Source organism: Momordica charantia (genome assembly GCF_013281855.1).
Source record: "Momordica charantia cultivar OHB3-1 chromosome 2 unlocalized genomic scaffold, Mcharantia_2.0 BLBB01000002.1, whole genome shotgun sequence".
NCBI lineage: Eukaryota > Viridiplantae > Streptophyta > Magnoliopsida > Cucurbitales > Cucurbitaceae > Momordica > Momordica charantia.
In genome coordinates this window covers 20,407,498-20,431,335 of record NW_028275160.1, presented here as the reverse complement: position 1 = coordinate 20,431,335, position 23,838 = coordinate 20,407,498, and the positions used below count along the sequence as shown (strand labels likewise).

At 36.0% G+C, this 23,838-nt stretch overlaps 1 long non-coding RNA gene and 1 pseudogene across 1 annotated transcript; both read left to right on the top strand.

The window, feature by feature from the left end:
- The first annotated feature begins 7,122 nt into the window (after positions 1-7,122).
- On the top strand, positions 7,123-9,248 carry LOC148213007 (uncharacterized). The gene is made up of 2 exons (XR_015789498.1): positions 7,123-7,226; positions 8,934-9,248. It is a non-coding gene; the product is annotated as an uncharacterized LOC148213007 (long non-coding RNA).
- A 950-nt stretch (positions 9,249-10,198) lies between these two features.
- On the top strand, positions 10,199-23,143 carry LOC111025192 (myrcene synthase, chloroplastic-like; annotated as a pseudogene).
- The last annotated feature ends 695 nt before the right edge of the window (positions 23,144-23,838 follow it).

The window sequence follows — 23,838 nt, the reverse complement described above, 5'->3', positions numbered from 1 at the left end:
GCTTATGGGATTGTCTTGGAAGGATTAGTGGAAATTGCTAGGTGTGATGTGCTGGATTAGTGGTTCGTTAACCTGAGGTCCTTTCAAGAGAGATTGTACATTAATCGCTGGTTACGCAAAGCCTTGAGCGAGGCCTTGGGAATAAATGGCAAGGCCGAAGCTCAGTTTTTTTATAGGAGTATTGGGGTCTTGGGGATAAATGTCAAGGACCAATACGCCGGGCAGTCATCGGTACCTTGGGAATAAATGTCAAGGACTGGTGCACAGTTCAAGGCCTTGGGGATAAATGGCAAGGCCGAACGTCAAGCTTCTATAGAGAAGTATTGGTATCTTGGGGATAAATGTCAAGGGCCAATACAACTCGAAGAGTTAGACTTGGGGGACTAACGTAAGGTGATGCTTATGGGTGATAATTCAAGGCTTTGGGAATAAATGGCATGGTCGAGCACCAAGCGTGATAGAGGAAGGTCGGTATCTTGGGAATAAATATCAAGCGTCGATACGCCTCGAAGAGTTAGACCTGGGCTACCAACATAGGGGGTAGAGCGAGTGCTAGCTTAAGTGGGGCAGTGGCTAGTGAGTCGTGGGGTTGGAGTCCCGAAAATTCCAGCGTTAGGCCGCTTGTACTGTAAGGTTAATCTGCTGTTATCATTCCTTACTGCCTATCTGTTGTTTCTGCTATTGATTTGATGTGGTTGTGATTACGAGCATGCTGTTGTGTTTAGTTAGGGAGGGCTACTTATGGTGTAACGCCCCAAGTCTGTCACGTTAGTTAGTCTCGAATCAGGAGATTTTTCATTTAATATTAAATTGATTGTTAATTAAATTTATCCATATTTATCGGGCTCTAAATATCCAATTAAATTAATAATTACCAAACTCTGTATGTTGGGTCTTGTTTTAAGGGGAATGGACTCCTTTCTCTTGGGCTTGGATGGTTGGGCCTCCATTGAGGTAAATTGGTTTTAAAACAAAGCAAAAGAAAACAAAAATACAAACCCTAGCCAAAGCCCTTTTCTCCTTTCTTCTTCTTTCTTCTGCCTAGCCACCCCCCCCCCCATTTTTTCTTCTTCATTTTCCAACCCAGCCGCCCCCCTTTTCGTTTTCCGACAACTCCGAACGACGGCGCGACATCGACGTGAGCGACCCGACTGCGACCCGACGTACCGACAGCGTCGTCTTCGTTCCAGCAAGCCGCGCGACTCGTTTCTGCGTGCAAGGCCGCGGCGCTCCTCCGCGAACGGCAAGTCCCACGGCGGCGCTTCTCCGGGTTCTGCAGCAGATTCGGGTACCCAGCGACGGCGGCGCGTTTCCCCGGCGATCTGCAAACGAACCAGCGCGGCCTCCCCCTCGCGGCGGCACACGGCGGACGGGCGGTACAACAGCAGAACAGCGGCGACTTGCTGCTACGACCCGACGAACAACAACTCCAGCAACGAGATTTGTACGTTACAGCGGTGTTTAGGACGTTTGGCGGTGACCCACTTCCGTTCGAAGCTCGATTTAGGCTACCCACACCTTGCGAGTTAGATCTAGGTGACCTACATCTATACGAAGTCGGTCTTGGTGGTAATGTGTCATTCGAACCCTTTTAGAGTTAATTTCGAAGGATAAATAGCGTACGTAACGTGCTGTATTTTCTATTTTGGTGTGCTTAGGGTGAGGTCGACGCAAAACGTAAGGGCGAGGTTGTGGGTAAGTAGACAAGGGGCGTGTGCGTGTGTTAATGTATGCTCGATGGTCTCTAACGTGCTGATGTTGTGGCATTTAATGCTAATTTTGTGATGTTATTGTGCTAAATAATTTTCGTTGTGTTAATCGATATACTTGGAATGGTGTTGAATACTTGTTGATAAAAATGGTGAGTTTTCTGCTTGCTAAACTCTGAGTATTGTCGTGGTAATGTTTGTTGCCTGGATATGCATGTTTTGTTCGGCATGTTTAGTGAGCTATTATCCTTAGTAATACTTGTTAAATAATGATGTTGGATATTGAGCATGAATTGGGTTATTATTTCGTTATTAGAAAGTTGTTAAAGTTGTGAAAGCATGCTGAACTGCACTTGTTAATTGAAAGATGCAGGGTTAGTGGTAAAAGAAAGTATATGGTAAGACTCTGGTGAAAGTTGGATTTTTGGAAGGAATGAGAGAGTGGGTGTGAGGGCCTCGGGTATAAATGGTCGGGGGCTGATACGTCACTAACGGAGTATCGAGGCCTCGGGTATAAATGGTCGAGGTTCGATACAAGGAGTTCTGTGGAGGGAAGACTATTGGGGCCTTGGGTACAAATGGTCAAGGGCCAATAGATGGTGAAGTCATCGGGGCCTCGGGTATAAATGGTCGAGGGCCGATGCAGCAGGGTCGTGGCTCTGGGTATAAATGGTCAGGGGCCGACTCTACTCGGAAAGATAACCGTGGAAGGTTAGGATAGTTGTGATGAACATAGAGGTATTTGAGATGTTAGGGGGTCTAAAGGTTGCTTGTTAACATGTTTTCCTAGTTGTGGTTGTCACTAAATTTTGTGGAATGTGTTATGTTTGAATGCATAATGTGTTGAGAAGCATGACTATGAATGTTTCATGATATAGTTGAGCATGATGTGTGCGTGTGTTGACGAGGGCTACTTACGGAGTATATTTTATATACTCACCCCCCCCCCTCTAAATTGATTGTTTCAGGTGAATGACTCGTGGAATGACTCGTGGGCGACCATGGTGATGGGACGGAGGAGACATGACGAGCGGGGACCATAGGCTGCTTAGTCACTCTTGCTTAGTTTAAGTGATTGGTTAAGACCTTATGTTATGGTCAATAAACTTTTGTCGTATTTGAATAATTGGGAGGTCCCCCCTTTGTTGTTAGTTTCATTTCGAGAATAGGTGACTATCCTAGTTCTATTCCATTTATTGAGTTTTGCCTAGTTTGATTAATAAACTTGTCTCGTGGGGTGGTCCACGAATGTTGTTGGATGTTACTCTGTGAGATTGATTTATTGTTAAATTGATGAGAATTGGGACTTGATATATATACTTGTTTGCATAAGGGGTTAAGTTTAAGCAGCTGGGTAGTTAACGTGACCTAGAAGCGTGTGGGAAATTCTGGGTCGTTACATAAGGAGTATTTTATGTACTCACCCCCCCTACCTTATTTGTTTCAGGTGTGAACAGGGCCGACCGTGGTGATGACGTGGAGGAGGTTTGACTGAGGAAGGATCACTAGCTGTGTTGGTTAGGATAGTGAATAATGTCGTGCATTGCAGACATCGTTAAAATCTTATTGCTATGAAATAACAGGGGAATTAGACATTGGGTTAACTCATAGGACACTTTCTTTTATTGTTTTACGGATATTTTTACTATTCGAACTACTGATGTATTTTGGATTACTAGACAAAACGATTATTTTCTTTTGATTGGATTCGTGACCACTGAGGCGGGTATTATTTTCTGGATATTCCATTATTGTGTACCTCCATTTTGTATGTTGCATTAAGAGAACATTACATTTTTGTTACCTTAAATAGGAGGGTTCAGTAAGCGTTATGGGACTGTTACCTCGTTAAACGTATCAGAAATTCGGGTCTTTACATACTTACCTCAAAGTAAGGAATGAATGAATTCCATCTTGCGTAGTTATGTTCCCAACTCCCCGCTCGGTCTCGTCCTCAAAATGGTGGGATTATTGAGTCAGCAATCCGGCCACTTCCACCGATACAAATCAAAGGATGATCCTTATAAGCAGGAGTCAATGACTCACTCAAGATTAAGATCGAGTTACTAGTCATCATATGAAATATTAATCTAGTTAATTTACTGTGTGATGACTAAAGACTAATTATTTCGTCGTCCGGTCTTATACAAAGTCATTGTATAGGATACCCCCACTCACATGTCCCACATAAACAACTTCGATAAAGTCGTTTGTAACTATTACAAAGCGGGTCGTATCCATAGTGTTACTAAGATAAGGTACCTAACCTTATCAATGTACTATAGATCATTTAGGTTATTGCTGAAATATTATCCACTTGTGTCTATCGAATATATAATATATATATACTATATATCAAATATATATCTTGTATATTAAATATATATTGTATATCAAATATATATTATTTCACTTATATTAAATAACCTTGGATCTAAGTTTATTGCTATACAATAAATGCAAAGTAATAAAAAAAAAGTTTTATTAATAATAAATAAAATGTTTACATATGGCAAACTCTCGAGCTCATGGCACTAAACCCAACATTAGTGAAATAAACCACGGAAATGGCTACTACTCTGAACTTGGTCTGACCCAGTTGCCGCAGGCCTATACTTTGGCTTGTTTTGAGCACGGGCGGCTGGTGGATGGTGGTTCCAAACATTTTACACCAGTCAGACTTTTGGGCAACACTTTGGCGTCTCTTCCCATGGCAGGTGAGTAGTAACCTTGTCTAATTAATTTGGTGGCCATAGATTGGCCTCCTTAGTGATTGTCAAAGATCCCCTCGTGAACTTCTCTCATGGCATAGTATTTCTCTCATGGCATAGTATTCCTCGTTTGGGTCTAGGCACGTTAATAAGGGTAGAGAGAATCATTATCGATAGAGTTTACCCTCGCAGAGGATGTACCTAGTCGCCTTTCTCTTCATTTTCCTGAGTTTAGCTCGATCCACGGGCAGCTCGCCATGTAGGAAAGCTTTGATGGGGTCCATCCAGATTAGAGCCTGGACTTCGATGTCCATGGCTTCTTCTTCAAAGACTAAAGGGGTAACGAGGATCTCCATGGGGACCATTCTAGCTGTAGGATGCTAGCTTGCAAGAGCATTAGCATTAGAATTTTTAGATTAGCGTACTCGTTAGACGGTGTACTCCTTGAACGAAGTTGTCAGACCTTTCACCGATACCACTCTATCTTGTCATCCTTGGCATGATATTCCTTAGTTACCTTGTGATGGAAGATTTCATTTCTGACAAGGCTTGAGTACAACACTTAGGGGGAACCCAGTCACCGTACCGACTTGAGAACTTGGTGTAGGTTTTGACTTTGGAGCTCAGCCCACGTGGTTCGCGACCTTACATCCAACAAGTAACAGAAAATCTATACTATACCCAACTTAAACTATTAATTATTATTTATTTTTAAGAGAGTAATAGGAAAAAAAAAACAAATAACAAAAGACAGAAAAACAAGACAGAAAAGATAGAAGAGATTTGCTCCCACCCCGAGTCTCTTCTCCAGCTTTATCTATTATATAAAATAAACGGCAAATTGGAAAAACTATTGTTGCAATTTTACCCTTAAACTTTTAATTGTAAAAATTGGACCCTTAAACTTTCTCAAGTAGAAAAATTAAACCCTTAAACTTATGTAAGTGAAAAAATTTGTACCATGGTAATAATTAAACCTTTAAACTTTCATAAATGAAAAAATTGAACCATGGAACTTTCAATTTTAAAAATTAAACCATAAAAAAATAGAAGTTGAGCACTAGGCTGATGGAAATTGATAATGAAACTATGGAGAAATGGGAGTTGGCCGTATCGACAATTTTCGTTCAAGGCTATTACCGTCAAGTGCAAAAGATTTATGAGAGGAATTTTTCCGATTAATCCATGCCGGAAAATGTATTCCCCAAAAGGCTGATATGAGTTTTTTCCATATTTCTGGACTCTATCCTCCGAGAAAATTTACACTCACGATAATCTCCTTCAACCTGAGAGAAAACTGGGTGTTCCAAAATTTGTGAATGTCTAGAAACTCCAACCTCTTCAGATTTTGGAATGACCTCAACTCCTCACTAATGTTTGCGTTTCTTTCTCTCAATGTCTCCTTTAATATCCAGATCTTGAAGACATTGAACATGCAAATGAGATGGAAGCATGAAATCCCCAATAGGCGAGATGCTGAGACATTGAGATTTTCTATTGGAGTAATGCGTTCTTATCTTACATGGCCCCAAATCCTCCCAACTCACAACACCTGCCCACTCTTTCGATTGTTTTCTACATATGTATTCTCGCCGGCTGGCATACGAAGTAGAGAGAGGGAGAGCAATGAAAGAGAAATGATAACAATGTGACCGTAAAAAAAAAATGTTTTTAGTGTTTAATTTTTAAAATTATAAATTTTAGGGTTGTAATTTTTTGAATTCGGAAAGTTTGGAAGTTTAATTTTTACAATTAAAAGTTTTTGGGTATAATTTTTCACTCATGAAAGTTTAAGGGTTCAATTTTCCTATTAGTTAAAGTTTAAGGGTTTAATTTTTGCAATTGAAAGTTCAAGGGTACAATTGCAACAATCATTATACTTTTAAGAATGGTTATTGCAATTTGTCCTAAAATAAATAAATAATATTGTTGCAGTATTACATCATCTCATGAGAGAATTTTGTGATCACCTCTCTGTAGTCTGTACAGAAATTGATGTTGGAAGTCTATAATTTTGTTATAAGATTGTAATAACCCCAAAATTAAAGTAAGAGAATTTTAAGACGATAAGATAACAGTTGAAATAGGTAAGGTTGATGAATCTCTGTGGTTCAAAGATGGGAAGGACAAAAAGTTAGGCACAACAAAGACCGTACAATATAACGAAATTAAACTAACCTGTCATAAATTTGTCGAGCGGAATGATCCATACACACATGTATTGATTAATTTTGGTTTCCCTTTTTTCCTCGAGTACACCATATGAGATGATATATTTATCTTGATTCGAGATACATGTCAATTATTGCTGAGCTATGTTTGAGATTTCGTTATTAAGAATCATAATTACATTTAATTTAGATATTATTTTGATTTAGATCATTTCTTATTTCTATGATTAAGAATTATCATATTTAGGATGATATGTTTGTATTGATATGAAATAACAAAAGTAAGACAATGAAACCGTATTTTGTTATTATGTCCATCTTATCTTCTTCCTGAAAGCTTCCTAAACTTAATCAAAAAGCTCTGACACCATATTCAGTATGAATAAACTACCATTCAATTAAAAAAACAGTTTTTAAGATAAACGGTGATTTATTGATCGTCAAAATAGAAAACCTCAATCATATATTAAATCGTGTATATATACATATATATATGAACCCAGGAATTAGGAGAACAGCTCATAAAATGGCTCTTCTTCCCCCTTCCTCTTCCTTCTAATCTGAAAAACTTATCTGAAAAACTTCCCCACCGTCATACTCTTCCATAATCTCCACACCATTCACTTTCTACAATGGTAATCTTATTTCATTTTTTTTTATCTTTGTTTTAATCTATCCACATTATCGTTCTCATTTTAATTTGTAGGTCTCGTTTACCATGAATAAAATGAAAATTAATTAGAATTAAAAGGATGATAATGTTATTTATTTGATGTTGTTTGCTACGATTTTTTTTTAAATTGGAATCACAAACTTATTGATGTTTTTTTTCTCTACTAAATCTAAATCGAAATATGAATAAAATATATGACAATTAATCTAAGACCCGTCTCTTTTTATAACTAATTACAAATACATTAACTAAAATATAAATTTACTAATATTGTACAATTGTATAATACAAGTAGGAACCAAAATATGTTTTTAAAACAATAATAGGATTAAATTTATTTTAATTACTATTTAAATAGTACATATTTTTATTGTGAAAATTTGTTTGATATTGACAAATAAAAGATAATTAAAATTAAATTAAATCAACTAAAAAAATACTAATGTAGTTTTTATAGGACAACCATCATTGATATATTGTTCATTGATATATTGTTTTTATAATACCTTCTAATAATTAATTATATTTTAACAAATTTGTTGATATTAATAAATAATAACAAAATTAAATTAAATAAATGAGAGTATTAATAAATTTTTTAATATTAATCACACAAACTAAAAAATGGTATAATTTTAGATCAGAATAACATTATTCGTAGTATAAATAAACAAAAAAAAACAATTTAATTCTAAAACAATGAATTAAAAAATTATGTGTTTCATACCGAATCTTACGAGAAATAAAATAATTATTAAAAAGGTATAGGGCCTCCCAAATAAGAAATGAGATTGATGAGATTTTATGGGAGTGAATGATATTTACTCTTTTTTTGGGGCAATTTCATATATGGCAAAAAAAAGTTAGGAAAATAAGCAAAATAGTAATAAGGTTTGGGTTTTTCAAATATACCATTTTTTTTTTTTACAAAAAAACGGAAGCCACCGTTCTAAATTACAAGTATACTCTACAGTCCCGAACCAACAATAAATTACTTTTAATTGACTTCTGATATATTAATGATTGACAGATATACTCCTGATATATATGTGATATATGTTTGATATAAATATGATATGAAATTGATTTACTTCTGATATAATTATGATATCTACTACTATAAGTAACATAGAATTGATTGACTTCTGATATACTATTGATTTACTTATGATATAACTATGATTGACAGATATAATCCTGATATATATGTGATATATGTTTCATATACATCTGATATGAAATTAATTTACTTCTGATATAACTATGATATATACTACTATAGGTGATATAGAACTGATTGACTTCTGATATACTATTGATTTACTTATGATATAAATATGATTGACAAATATAATCCTGATATATATGTGATATATGTTTGATATACATATGATATGAAATTTATTTACTTATGATATAACTATGATATCTACTACTATAGGTGATATAAAACTGATTGACTTCTGATATACTATTGATTTACTTCTGATATAACTATGATTGACAAATATACTCTTGACATATATGTGATGTATGTTTGATATACGTATGATATGAAATTGATTTACTTCTGATATAACTATGATATCTCCCAATTATTTCGAATATATTACCTCTAATATATGTTTTTTGATGTACTACTAATATATGAAATAATTTTTTTTTTCAGATAAAAGAAATGGTACAAAAACGAAAAATGAAATAAAAAAAACATCGTCGAAAATGTTGATGTCGTTCGTCCCAAAAGACAATATAAACCAACGCCGAAAGTGTTGTCTATGGAAAAACGGAAAGCTTCATAGATATTAACTCCGAAGACACGACAATCACCAAGAACGAAGATTGATGTCCCTAGCTTTTACCTAAAGGTTATACAAGAATGAAACTTAAGCTTTTCTAGACTGTTGGAACTTATGCTTCTGGAACTTATGCTTCTTCTTTTATAGAATTTTAAGAATGACATTGTTAGTCTACTTTTGGTTTATGCTACTGGTTCGTTTTGATGTTTAAACCTTTAAGTTTTTGGTCGAAGGACTTTGCTGCTGATTTGATGTTCATGTTGATACCCAGGAATGATGTTTAAACCTTTTAAGAATGACATTATTGCTGATTTCGTTTGATATTTAAAACATAATTGTACTATTGATATATGTACTATATATACTTGATATATCACTGATATATTATTGATATACAGAAAAACCCTAAATTTCTATTTACCTCTAATTTCTAATTGATTTCTCATTCATAGTAATTTCGAAAATCACCATTAACGTTCACATTCACGTTCCTTTCAAATTTTCTTTCTCATTTTCATAAGTATCAAATTTTTTTTCTCTCATTTTCCATGTATACCAATACCTATTGATTTCTAATTGATCAAAAAAAATACAAGAGAAAGGGTTAAAGCAGGTAAAATAATGATTTACTATTATACAACTGATATAGAATTGATTGACTTTTGATATACTATTGATTTACTTATGATATACTAATGTTGTCCGACATACTCCTGATACATATGTGATATATGTTTGATATATAATAACGAAGCGATAACTGAAAAGGGTAATTTGGGAATACTGAAAATTTTAAAATCAGGATTTTCAAAAAAATGCTATATCTGAAAATATCAAAAAGACATGCTATTTTGTTAAATATAGAAAACTTATATGCTACCCATTACAAATCCCTTTTCTTTAGAAGGTAAGTCTATTAATTAATTCAATTCATGCAATTTAATAAGCATAATAAAAATTTTCATTCTAGTTTATTTGAAGTAATTGAGACTTCATTCTTGTTGCTCTAAAAGTGGTCTATGAACAAAACACTTGAAGAAAAGCACTACAAGATGTAGAAGTGATTGTACTCTTAAGGGACAAATTTTAAAAGAGAATAAAAGGACTGATTTTAGTGAGAAGAATCAACAGATCTATGAATGTTGAGTTGGTGTTTTCTATGTTCCAAAAATAATATTTTGAAAGTTGTATACAAATATTAAAGACAAAATGTAACAAAAAATTATCTTCATATATTTTGACCCATTCTTATTTTGATTCTAACATATTTACAACTTTCAACACGTTTGAAGATGAATTGTGTTGGTATGAGTGCAAAAGCATCGAGAAAAGATTGAAGATGTTATTGTGAGGCGGTCCACAAATTACCATCATCATATTTTGAATGATGAATTTATTCAATCAATAAATAACGAATTCAGGGTATGTATGCACATTTGTTTTCTCATCAGGCCAACATTAGTATTTGAACATATATATATATATATATATATATATATATTACTTTCCATATATTTTTACTTCATGTCATATTTAGGGAGAAATATATACAAGACGGTTCAATCAACTGAAAGGTCAGGTTACGATATTACTCAGAAAAACAAAGGATTACTCGGAGCAACTGGACCTAATCAATACTTTACAAAGACTTGGAATATCATATCACTTCGAGAATGAAGTTAAAGATATATTGGAATGAATATACAATAATAGCTATGAAGATGTCTCGAAGAAAAATAACCTTTGTACAACATGTCTCAAATTTAGACTTCTACGACAATATGGATTTCATATTTCAGAAGGTATCAAAGAATTTATTATACGAAACTATATACGTTGGTTTGTGTCCAGAATTGTTTTAATTCGCATGGAATAATTCTTACCAATTTTAATTTTTCACCACAGAAGTTTTTAACGTGTTTAAAGACGAGTCAGGAAATTTCGAAGCATGCTATCACCGAGATACAAATTGAATGTTATCTTTATATGAAGCTTCAATTTTATCAATAAAGGTGAAGATGTTTTAGTGGAAGCAAAATACTTTACAGACAGTCAACCATCTAAAGGAATACATGAAATCAAGTAAAGATGAACTTGAAGTAGACATTGTAAGGCGTGCCTTGAAGATTCCTTTACATTGGAGGATACCGAGATTAGAGGCAAGGTGGTCTCTTGATACGTACCAGAAAGAAGCAAACATAAATCCATTCTTATTGAAATTGCTAAACTAGATTTCAACACGCTACAATTTATCTACCAAAAAGATCTTAAATATGCATCAAGGTATGAACATGTCACAACTACCCTTAGTATTATTTGTTTATTATTATTATTAAAATTACTATATTTTGCATTTTTAATGGCTCGCTATTCTTTTTGGTACAAGTACCCTAGACCTCAGCGCGAACTGGAGTATTTATCCTCGATCCACTATTTTGCCTGCACGACTTAATTCAACTCGTTAATCCGTGTCACAACTAGGGGCTAAAATCCGACAATTTGCTGAACAACTCACTGAACTGTTCTTCCTCTCATTTCCTTTACTTCCCAACTGAACTGATGGCAATTCTCATGATGTGTCATGACTGTCCCTGTTGCTTATTCTATCAAGTCTTCCCCTGAACCATATGTAACCTTGTGCATAATCCATCTCTTTGATTCTCAAGCAATGCCAAACCTCAACACATATACTAAAGCTTCTCTGTGACCGACAACTACTACTTCAAAACACATCATGAGTTTTCACATGTTCTATACAAAAATTACTTATGTAGCCTTTGTCATCCACCTTCCTTACTGATTTCAGATTCAGTATGAAAATGGGTACATACCTGACACCATGCAAAACTAGCTCGGTCCAACTGTCAGTCCTCAAACGAACCTCTCCAATTCCTTTGATCTTGGAGAGTCTCCCACTCCTCAGCATTACCGCACCATGATTCCTACAATGAAGGACATGAACCATCTCTTGTTTGAAGATACATGCACCGATGCTGCACTGTCCACTACTCATTATGATGACAAATCCACAAATGTCATGTCACTCTCAACGCATGCTAACAACATGTCATTTGATAAAACATTTGTCTGTATTTCCTTTTCTTGATCCTCTTTAAGCTTCCTGCAGTGTTTCTCGAAGTGGCCTCTGATCTTTTGGTAGTAGATACATTCAATCTCGTTGCACTAACCTATTTGACCATGTCTCTATTGTTTCCCTTAATTCTATTTGCTGCCTTTGCCCTAAACTACCAACGTTGACTCCATAGAGTTCTCCCCACCAGTAGTGGATGCGGAATAATTCTTCTGACTTCCTTTCTTATGAATCTCCTCAGTAATGGCAGCATCGCAAATTTCTGAAAACTTAAGATTTCTATTCCCCAGTGAATTCGACATAACCTTTTTCATCACTTCACAGCTCTCAAGCAAAGAAGATAGCAGCTTTATAGCTTTCGCTTCCTCTGAAAAAGTGATCTCGATCGACTCCAACAGATTTATCATTTTAGCCACCTTATTTTATGATGTAGTTCACCAACGCGCCTTCCTCCATATGAATGTTGAAGTATCTCGTAGTTAGATATACCTTTTTTTTGGTAGAGGGTTTTTCATATCTGTTTGTCAGTGACTTCATCAATCCCATCGCCGTTGTTTGACTCACCACGTTCATTCACAGACACAACTTGATGATTGCTATAGCCTGTTTTCATCCATCTACGCCCATTCCTTTTTTGTCATCCAGTAGCTTGTTGTTCCCTCATGGTTTTGTGTATCCTCTTGTATGTAAGAATATCTTTCATTTGCATCTTCCAAAACCCAAAGATTTCCACATCAAATCTCGAAATCCTCCTCGAAGTAGTGATGTGACTCATGATGCTGAATACCTATAACTCTTATACCACTTCAAGGGAAAATTACTTACTAAGAAACTTTTCCTCTTTCATAGTTCTTAAGTGTAAACTAAACAAACTACGATAATAGGAAATAATAAAGAAAGCACAGAAACGATACAGAGTATTTATACTGGTTCATCCAACTATAGGCTTCGTTCCGTCTTCCGCAACGATGGATTCTACTATTATTTTGGGATAATACAATGAGCAATACAATCTCTAATCTAAAGGGCTCGACCAAAACCACTTGGCTTCTAGGAACTACAATAATAGAATCCTATGAATACAGAAATGAAAAAACGTCACCAAATACTGATGAGAATTTGTTGCCAATGATGCACTACAACTCCGAGAGCTCGCCTTTGTACCTCTGCCAATACACTGCACTCAACCTTAGATTTTGTCCACCTACACGTTTTGGCTGCCACCCAATATGCAACAACATAGAAGATAACCTAAAAATGCACAAAACTGCATATTTATAATGTCGACAAAGCACCATGGTGCCACGGATGCAAAAGAACGCGTGCGCGCATGTGGAGAGCACCGGCGCTGCTTCCTCGGCCATTATGGTCTGCAGCCCGCTTCTTTTCATCCATTTTTCATCCTTCTTCGTCCTCACGACTTATTTCGACGTCAATTTGGCTGCATCAATCTCAATACTGAAACCAAATTCAACTTTAACATGTTGAAAGACATGATGCTCTATACTTTTAAAAACAAACTAAAAAATAACAAATATTTGTAAGAATTTTATATATGTTTCAATTTATTTTTAATTTTCGTGGTCTTAAATTCAACTCGTTAGACAAGTGACAAATTACCAAAAGGACATATCATATAAAACCCTTACCATCCAATTCATTAATTACAATTCATGTAACAAACTATTGATATGCTTAAATAATAAAAGTTTGGATTTTATTTGTTAGAGTTCGTACGATTGATTTCTGCACCTTTTGAGTCTATCTTTAAGTTCTGAAAACTAGTAAAACTTAAATATACCTACGTGAAAAATATCATATACTCGACTAAAATCTTGAAACGGAATATATTCTCTTGTTTTTTCATTACTATATGAATTACTAGACCATATTTTTGTTTATGGAGAGGGAATTCTTATTTTGCAAAGAGCATTTTCTCTCAATATTAGCCATAAGATTCGAAAATGAAGCTATGGCCTATTGGAAAATGGAAAGAGAAAAGTAGGAATAATAATGGCAAGTTTACATGGCTCAATTTAGAGTAAAAGACATCTACTTTTTGTTTCGCTTTGCTTTGCTTTTATTTTATTTCAAGTAAAAAAGACACTATTTTAAACTGCAAACAGAGCATGACTTACACGAACACATTTTATCTTCGTTGTAAACTAACATAGATTTTCTATAAACTCCATATTTGAGATTGAGGAAAAAATATTGAAGATTATAAATATTCATTTTCTTTTACAGTAGATATTTTCTTACCAGTCACAATTATGGACACTTAATTTCTAGTTTAGAATGCTATTGACACTTAATTCTCTGTCTAATGGTAATTTTAGATGGGATATTGCCTCATCGAACCAGCTTCCAGAGTATATGAAAGAATGTTTATTTACCCTATACAATTTGGTACATGAGATAGCATCTGAAGTACTAAGAGACCATGGAGTCAACGTCGTGCAATGCCTTAAGAAGATGGTATGAGCTTATCAAACAAACTAACTTTAAGATTCATTCACATGGATCAAATTAGTCTCTAATATATTTTGTCAAAATTTGATGGCTCAGTGGGTAGACTTGTGCAAACCTTATCTACTTGAGGCAAAGTGGTATCACACCGGTTATAAACCAACATTACAAGAATATATGAACAATGCATGGATTTCGGTAGCAGGGCCAATTATGCTACTCGATTCGTACGTTTTTATTACATCTCAAATAGTCAATGAGGATTTAGAGTGATAGACAGAATATGCAGATATAGTCCGTTGGCCATCAACAATTATGCGACTGGTACGTGAAAAATAACCTTTGAGAGATAGATTAGTATAAATTTGATGGACATTCTTTCTTACATTTTAAATTTAAACTATTAAAATGGTTTAATAAAACTAACATTTTTATAATGGTTTATGATTTAGGATGAACAAAGTGCAGGCGATGTTCCCAAAGCAATTCAATGTTGCATGAATGAGATGAGTGTCTCTGATAATGGTGCTCGCGAATATATTAGACAGTTGATAGATGAGTTATGGAAGAAGTTAAATGATGTTTAAAATGATGGGAACCTTGTGTTCTCTCCGGCATTCGTTAAGATGTCCAAAAATCGGAGCCAAAACAAATTGAAGAAATAATGGTTTATATCACCAAATTGCTTCCTCATTAAGTTTCATAATATTTTTATGTAAAATTTTATTATCTTGCCGCCTCACTATTTTAACAACCTCAAGAGAGAGAGTGTTTTTGTGAGGTTTTCATACAGAGGGCCATCTTCTTCGTGGGGTTTCTGTGAGGGTTTTACAGAGAGTTCTATGAGTGAATTTTTGTGAGAAATTTTATGTTCAATCTCCATCGAAGAGCTTTAAAAGCTTGTAAGAGTGATTCATGAGCATTTTTCTTTTAGAGAAAAGTGAGAGAAATCATTGTAGAACGTTTGTAAACTCTTGAAGATTCTCCTGGCATTTAGTGGCACCTGCAACGATAGCAGAGAACTAGACATAGCCCACATGGGTGAACTAGTATAAATCCAGTGTCGATTTCTCTTCCCTATGTTCTATTGTTCTCGTTGCTAGAGGTTTAGGTTGGTTTACTTACTCTTTGAGCATAGTTCCGATTTGAAATAATTATGTTATAATTGGAATCAGAACCTGATATGAGATTAGTTAGCATATATTGTCTGGAGTTGTGATTGAGATAATATTTGTTAGCTTGTGTTTTATCCCTAACATGTGGTATCAGAGCGAGGTTGAAGAACAATGGCAGCGAATGATAAATTGGTAACTTTTAATGGATCAGATTATTCGTTTTGGAAAAATCAAGTATTAGATTATTTGGAAACATAAAGTATAATGTCCTCGAAATTTCGACATGAAATATCAAGGTAATGCTATCACCTTCCCTGTTCAGCCCCTCTCCAACAAAAAGACATAAAAGCAATTATTTTAAGAAGAACCGTGGGGTTCATACCACAACCAATTCCTAAAGAACGCATGTCTGCCTTAGTGGCTAGTAATCCAATAAGAGAAAATGAACAATCAATTGGTCCAGCAACCCAAAATACAGCAGAGACTCATATAATAATAAATAAAAAAAACAACAGTTCGCCCAAAAAGAAGGGAAAAAACGTTTCGTGAGTCAAACCAATATCTAGTACACCACTATCAATAAGTCTCTGACGCTCCCAGCAATGAAACTACAATTTAGCTATCCTAGACAAAAACGCAGTTAGTGGTCCTTCCTCAGTCAAGCCTCCTCCACGTCATCACCACGGTCTAGGGTCCTGTTTACACCTGAAACAATTAAGGTAGAGGGGGTGAGTATATAAAATACTCCCTGAGTAGCCTTCACTAACAATTCCATTTGGGAACTTGTAGATCAACCTGACGGGGTAAAACCCATAGGATGCAAATGGAACTATAAGCGAAAACGAGACGCCGAAGGAAAGGTACAGATCTATAAGGCGGGACTTGTGGCAAAAGGCTACACACAAAGGGAAGGGGTGGACTATGAAGAAACCTTTTCCCCTGTAGCTATGCTTAAGTCCATTAGAATACTTTTGTCCATTGCCATATATTATGACTATGAGATATGACAAATGGACGTCAAGACTGCTTTTCTGAATGGCAATCTTGAAGAAAGTATTTATATGTCTCAACCCGAAGGGTTCATAGCTCAAGGTTTGCAAGCTTAAACGGTCCATATATGGACTGAAATAAGCATCTTGATCTTGGAACATAAGGTTCGATACTGCAATCAAATCTTATGGTTTTGACCAAAACGTTGATGAGCCTTGTGTATACAAGAAGGTCGTCAACAACAATGTAGCCTTCTTAGTGTTATACGTGGATGATATCCTATTCATTGAGAATGATGTAGGATACCTCACTGACATAAAGAAGTGGCTAGAGACTGAGTTCCAAATGAAATATTTGGGAGAAGCTCAATATGTTCTTGGCATCCAAATTCTAAGAAATCGCAAGAACAGAACGTTAGCCTTGTCTCAAGCAACTTATATCGACAAGATGCTTGTTCGATATTCGATGTCGAATTCCAAGAAAGGTTTATTACCCTTCAGGCATGAAATTCATCTGTCTAAGGAACAATGTCCTAAGACACCTGAAGAAGTTGAGGATATGAGACGTATACCCTATGCTTCAGTAGTGGGCAGCCTGATGTACGCTATACTGTGCACGAGGCCTGACATTTGCTATGCGGTGGGGATGGTCAGTAGGTACCAATCCAACCCAGGATATGATCACTGGACTGCTGTTAAGGGAATCCTCAAGTATCTTAGGAGAACGAGGGACTACAAGCTCGTGTATGACGCTAAGGATTTGATCATTACAGGATACACTGACTCTGACTTCCAAACAGACAAGGATTCAAGGAGATTCACGTCGAGGTCAGTATTCACAAAGCTAGCATAACTTCGATAATAACACTTTCAAGAAAGGAGAATGCAAATAATCAAGGGTAGGATACGAGTACCTGTAGCATTAACATGTTATTTTCCTTCATTAGCTAACGCAAAGACGTGTGCCTTCTGAACAGTTCCTTATGCTAGCTTTGAGAGTTATTGGTCTTAAGTCGTTTCTTGTTCTTTCTACTTTGATTGGTAAGTGAATATTAAGTTGGAACAATTAGGTGGTTCGTGATAGGTCTTCACACCGCAAGACTCAGTGATAGTTTTGGTTAATGGCAATAGAGGAGAGTTCTTTATTACTTGCAAGGCCCACCAAGAGTAAAGAGAAAAGGGTTGTTTTATCAAAGGTGTTGCAAAGAAACAACTAAGAAGGAAGAGGTTAAGCACTAAGGATCATTTGACTAATCAACTTTTGAGGACGAAAGTTTTGTAAGGCGGGTAGTCTGTAACGCCCCGAGTTTTTGGGTTATTTCCATTTTAAGATTTAAATCGAGCCATTAGATTTTTCCCTAAGAGGTTAATTTAAATTCTTGGGATTTTCTATTTTTTGGTGTTCTAATTTTAGATAAATTAGAATTTAAAGTTTAAATTCCAATAGTTAAGATAAATTAAGTTTTCAAATTTTGGAAGAGAGATCTTTCAAGTTTTGGAAATTTCATTACCTTGTGAATTTAGGATATTGGGTTTTAAAATTTAGTTAATCTCTAAATTAAATTTCTCAAACCTTTTTAAAGTGGGTTTCCTTTTACTAAAAGGATTACGAAAAATTCCCTTTATCTATAGGGTCATGATCTTAATTGGTTCATTATGTTGGGATATTTTTATTTGGAAAAAAAAAAAAACAAAACAAAACCTTAACTCACCATCATCTCCTTCTCCTTTTGTTCCCCTAGCCGCCACCCCCTCCTTCTTCTTGTTGATTTTTGACAGCCACCCACCCTAGCCTTCATCTCCGGCGACCTCGAGCAGCAGTGGGCACGGCGGCACATCCTCCAACAAGTGGCAACCCAATGACGGTGCAGCACGAGCAGCGGTGCATGATTCTCCTCCACGAACGTCTGGATCTTCATAGTCGACGACTCGAAGTGATTCCAACTCTGACCCACAACGGCATCATCCTAGCAGGGCGATTTCAGACCGTTCCAACCAGCTATTGTGGTGTTTCGGCAAAAACCCATGGCAGCAGCAAACCCGCGCGAACCCGGCAGTGACCCACCCCCCACGACCCGCGGCGACTTCCGATAGTGGCGGCACATGTTGGAGAGAGCAGATTCGGCGTCTTCAACGTCGTCTCAAAGTGTGCAGCAGCGTTTCGACGAGTTCTGCAGCAGTTCTAACGTCACTCTCCCTCATCTGCGTCGATTTGCACGCAGCTCCCTCCGATGGTGTGTTCGAGCAGTGGTGGCACGCGATTTCTTCCCTCCCCAGCTGCATACGATGTTTTAGAGCAGACCCGTAACCTTCCCTAGCGACGACCCGTGACCAGCACGTGATTCGACACTTCTAGTGGCTGATTCGCAATCCCGACGCGACCAGCAACCTAGTGATTTTCGGCGTGGACCCACACCTATTCGAAGCTCGACTTACGTTACCCACCCCCTTCAGTATTGACCCACTCTTAACTCAAGAGGTTTTAGTGTGAGTTAGTAGGTAACAACTCACTTAGAATCGATTTTGATGCAATTAAAGTGGTTTTAGTTGTTAACTCAAGTTTGTTGCCGTTGATTTAGGGAATCCTTCGGCAAGCTTAGTTGCGTTAGGGCCATTGTTTGTAAGTAGTTCTTACTTGTGGGGATGTTTGTTGTTTGAATATGCATGAGTTGTTTGGCGTGTTCTGTGTGCTTTATTATCGAATAATATGTATGTTGACTGTCTCTTTGTGAATGTTAATGATTATAAGTATTTGGATGAAATCATGCTTGTTGTTAGTTATTCTAACATATTGATATTGTTGTTTGATGCATTGTGAATGATAAATTGGATATAAGTAACTTTACATGTATTTATGTATTGTTGATGGAAAATGTGTTAATTGTTCCGTTACGGAGTGTGGATATCTTTATGGCATGATATCATTATTGTGGTTTGGTGTTTGAACTAAACTCTTGAGAAGTATATTGCTGGATATATTACTGAACTGTGGATAATTATGTCAGCTGTGTGTTTATACTGAGTTCATGTAAGATTTATTATATATTGAAGTATAATTGACATATTGGTTCATGATTAGTATGCTTTGTTTGTGGTTATGATAGCATACTGAAATGTATTTGTGAGCAGAATGATGCATGGGTCATGGCTTAAGAAAGCATATAGTAGGACTCTGGTGAGAGTTGGTTTTGTTATGAGGTGAATGGGTGAGTGTTAGGACCATGGGGCTGACACGTCACAGTTGGGTATCGAGGCTTCGAATAAATGGTCGGGGGTCGATGTGATGAATGTTAAAGGGAAGGCAAGTATTGAAGCCTTGAATAGACGGTCTACGATCGATGCAATAGTTTGAGGCCTCGGGTAAAGGCCGGGGATCGAACACCAATTACCGTAGAGATGTGTCGAGGCTCTGAATATATGGTTAGGGGTCGGTGCGACTCGAAGGATTAAGCCTTGGAGGAATATATGAGAGAATGAGTGAGACGTGGTGTGAGGATTGGGTTGTGGCATGTAGAATGCATGTTTAGTCAAGCTTATGTATAAATTGTTCATTTTTATTTGAGGATGATGTTAATGACAAGCATAACGTTTTGTTGATGTGTAAGCATGCTGTTTGTGTGTGACCCTTCAAGTAAGGGCCACTTACTGAGTACTAGTTTTTGTATTCACTCCATCCTTTTTTCCCCCAGATTTTGCAGGTAACGAGGTCACTCACAGGAAGGTGATGGCAAGGAGGAGACTTGACCTGAAACACCGTATAATGTTGCGTCATTTTATTTTAAATAGGATAGTCGGAGTTGATTATTTTTAGTTGATTTGTTTAAGTTTTTTTTGTTTAAATGATGTTTTAAGATATCAGTTCGTTATTCTTTTGAGGCTTCTATATATGTTTAGTTATTTTGGTTGTGCTACTGGAGTTTTTAGAGTTAATAAAGTTTATTTCATGAAAATCTTGAGCAGAAAATATTTATTTTATTTGTCGATGATGAGTTGAATAAGAGGTTTTAATAACGTGCCCAAATTGAGTTGTGTGAAATTTGGGGGCGTTACAATGTACACTGTCACTACTACATGAATCCTTGTATCTGTATCATTGTTTGGAGGCCTTTGGATGAAATTTCTTATAACAAATACAATCAATTTGAATAGAAAATTTACACAAAATCCTAGCCATTATAGGTATTACGTTTTATCTAATCAGACATAAAATCTAATACCAAATATGTCAAAATAGCCCAATTGCAAACCACAATATATCACATATACAATACAAGTAACTTTAAAATGGAATTTTCAAAAAAAAAAAAACCCTACCACCGTCATTTTAATTAAAAGGGGCCAAAGACTTCTTTTATACGAATTGCTATAAATCGAAATAGATCCGGCTGCCAGGCGCAGCGGAAGCACCTTGGTACTGTAGATGATGGACTCCACGAGATCTTCCCAACTATCCTCAATCTACAACGAATCGGTGTGTGGACACCTCTTCAAATAAATTGGAAGAATACAGTCTTCTTTGGTGGATACTTGGGGAGGGAGAGATCTTATTTTCCATACCCTTGGATTTTGCTACAAGTTTATTTATATAGACTTCGGTCCAAAACCCTAATCCGCTAATTATTTCTTTAGTTAATTATGAAAATTAAAAACAATCTTTAATTTTACTAATTAATAATATTGGTTCCAATCTTATGGGTTTCGGTCCATGGATTTAATTTATTAATAATAAATTTAATTTGGCTTTATTTATTATTAGTATAATGGGATTGTTAATAGTCTATTTGGAAATACAAGACACATCGTGGTCCAACCTTATACAAACTCATTATATATGGTATCCCCACTCACATGTCTCCACATGAATTATTAGGATTAAATCATTTATAACTTTTACAAAGTGAGAAGTATCAATAATGTTACCAAGAGACCCAACCTTATTTGTAACTTTCACTCAAAATTGAGCTGGGCTCCATTTTATCCATTTTGGTTGCCCTAAAATTTAGGGGGTGTAATGCCCCACGATTTTCAACATCAGAAGGAAGGACCGTTACTAAAACTACCTAAAATTTTACTTAAACAACACAATAAACTTCAACAACCAAGACTAAGTAAGAAAACCACCACGCTTCCACTACGCCACTCTATTTTCAACACTCATGAAAGCTCGAACAATTTCAACTAAAAACGCTAAAGGTTCAACTAAAACTCAGATTCTTTACAGTTAATAGTTGAATAGCAACCCAACCTTGTCCAAACTTTTCAACGAAACCTTTGCGAACCGTAAGCTATCCACTAAACAAAAATTTAAACTCTCCAATAGCAACGAAGTGAAATCTTACTGAAAAACAACTAGAATATAAGCAATGAAAGTTAGATTTCAAACCACACAATTCAATTAGCTAAACAAAACCAATATTCTAAAAGTGTAACAAACAGACCTCCTTTAAATAAGAATCATTAAATCAATAACAACTCCATTAAAATAACTTCCACTATCCTATCTAAGAACACTAACTAGAAACAAAAATAAGCTACACAACTAACAGTCTTTCCGATCAAGTCTCCTCCTCGCCATCACCATTCCCATGTGCTACCTCGTTACCTGCAAAATCTGGGGGGAAAAGGGAGGGGGTGAGTACAACCACTAGTACTCAGTAAACATCTCTTACTCGAAGGGTCATGCATAAACAACATGCTTCACAATGAGGTTCAAACGACATTTTTATCAATTCATCATGACTTACATAATAATAAAATAAAGAAATATCTAAATAGGCAACTGTTGGGTGTGTTGCCCTAAACTCGTAGTTTTTATTGTGTAAAAACAAATATATATTCAATAAAGTTTTATTCAATAAATTTGTTGTTGAATTCATAGCATTGCATTGTCCAGAAATCCAATAAACTAAACATCCGAAGTTATTTTAGTGTAACCGGGATATACGAGGTATATATTTGATATACCCTGATATACAAGTGGATAATATCCCGTAAATAACCTAAAGGGTCTATAGTATATGGATAAGGCTGGGTACCTTATCCTGGCAACACTGGATACGGCCCACTCTGTAAAGGTTACAGACGACTCGATCCAGGTCGTTCGTGTGGAGACATGCGAGTGGGGGTATCCTATACAATGAGTTTGTATAAGACCGGACCACGAAATAGCCAATCCTTAGATGTAACACCGTTAATTAATAGATTGCTGTTTCTTAGGATGATCAGGCAACTCATTCTCAATCCTGAGTGAGTTATGGACTCCTGCCCGTGAGGGCTCGTCCTTTGATCTGTATGGGTGAGAGTGGCCCGAGTTGCCGACTCAATATTCCTACCATTTTGGGGACGAGACTGAGTGGGGAGCTGGGAACATAACTTCACAAGATGGAATTCACTCCTCTCCGACTTTAGGGGAGTAGATGAGTGTTACCTTAAATGCTGACTCCGAGACTTGAACAAGGGGCCCCACCCTCTCATTGGCCCGAAAGGGACTTCCGGTTATTGGCCGGACCGTAACCGGATTGTTCATTAGAGGAGCAGTGGTATTTAAGGAGTAAGATGTAACTTGGGGGTAAAACAGTAATTTTGATCCAACTTGAGTTACGAGCACTCGTGAATGATTGACTCGTCATTTATGGTCGTATATCCATGGACACGAAAATATTCTGCAGTGAGAAGAGTGCAACTGCGGGTCTTTAGTGGAGTGACCAGTAGTTAACGAATGTTGGTTAACTCGGTCAATGAGTTTGACCGATTAATCTTGCATCGTTGGAGCTTCTAATCTGTAGGTCCATTAGGTCCCCTTGCTAGCTCATAACGGGTAAAACAACGATCAAATTTTTGGAAAAATTTTAACTGTTCAAATTTCATAAGGAATTATATGTATATTGATACATTATAATATATAGTTAATTCTAAATTAAAACTATATATTATGACAGAAATTATTTGAATGAGAATTAAATAAAATTAATATGAATAAAATTCATATTAAAACTATAGGTTAAAAATAATGTGCATACGATGTATATTAAAACTATAGGTTATACAAGAGAGAGTTGTTTGAATGTGATTCAAACTTATAATTATATTTAATTAATATTTGAATTTGATT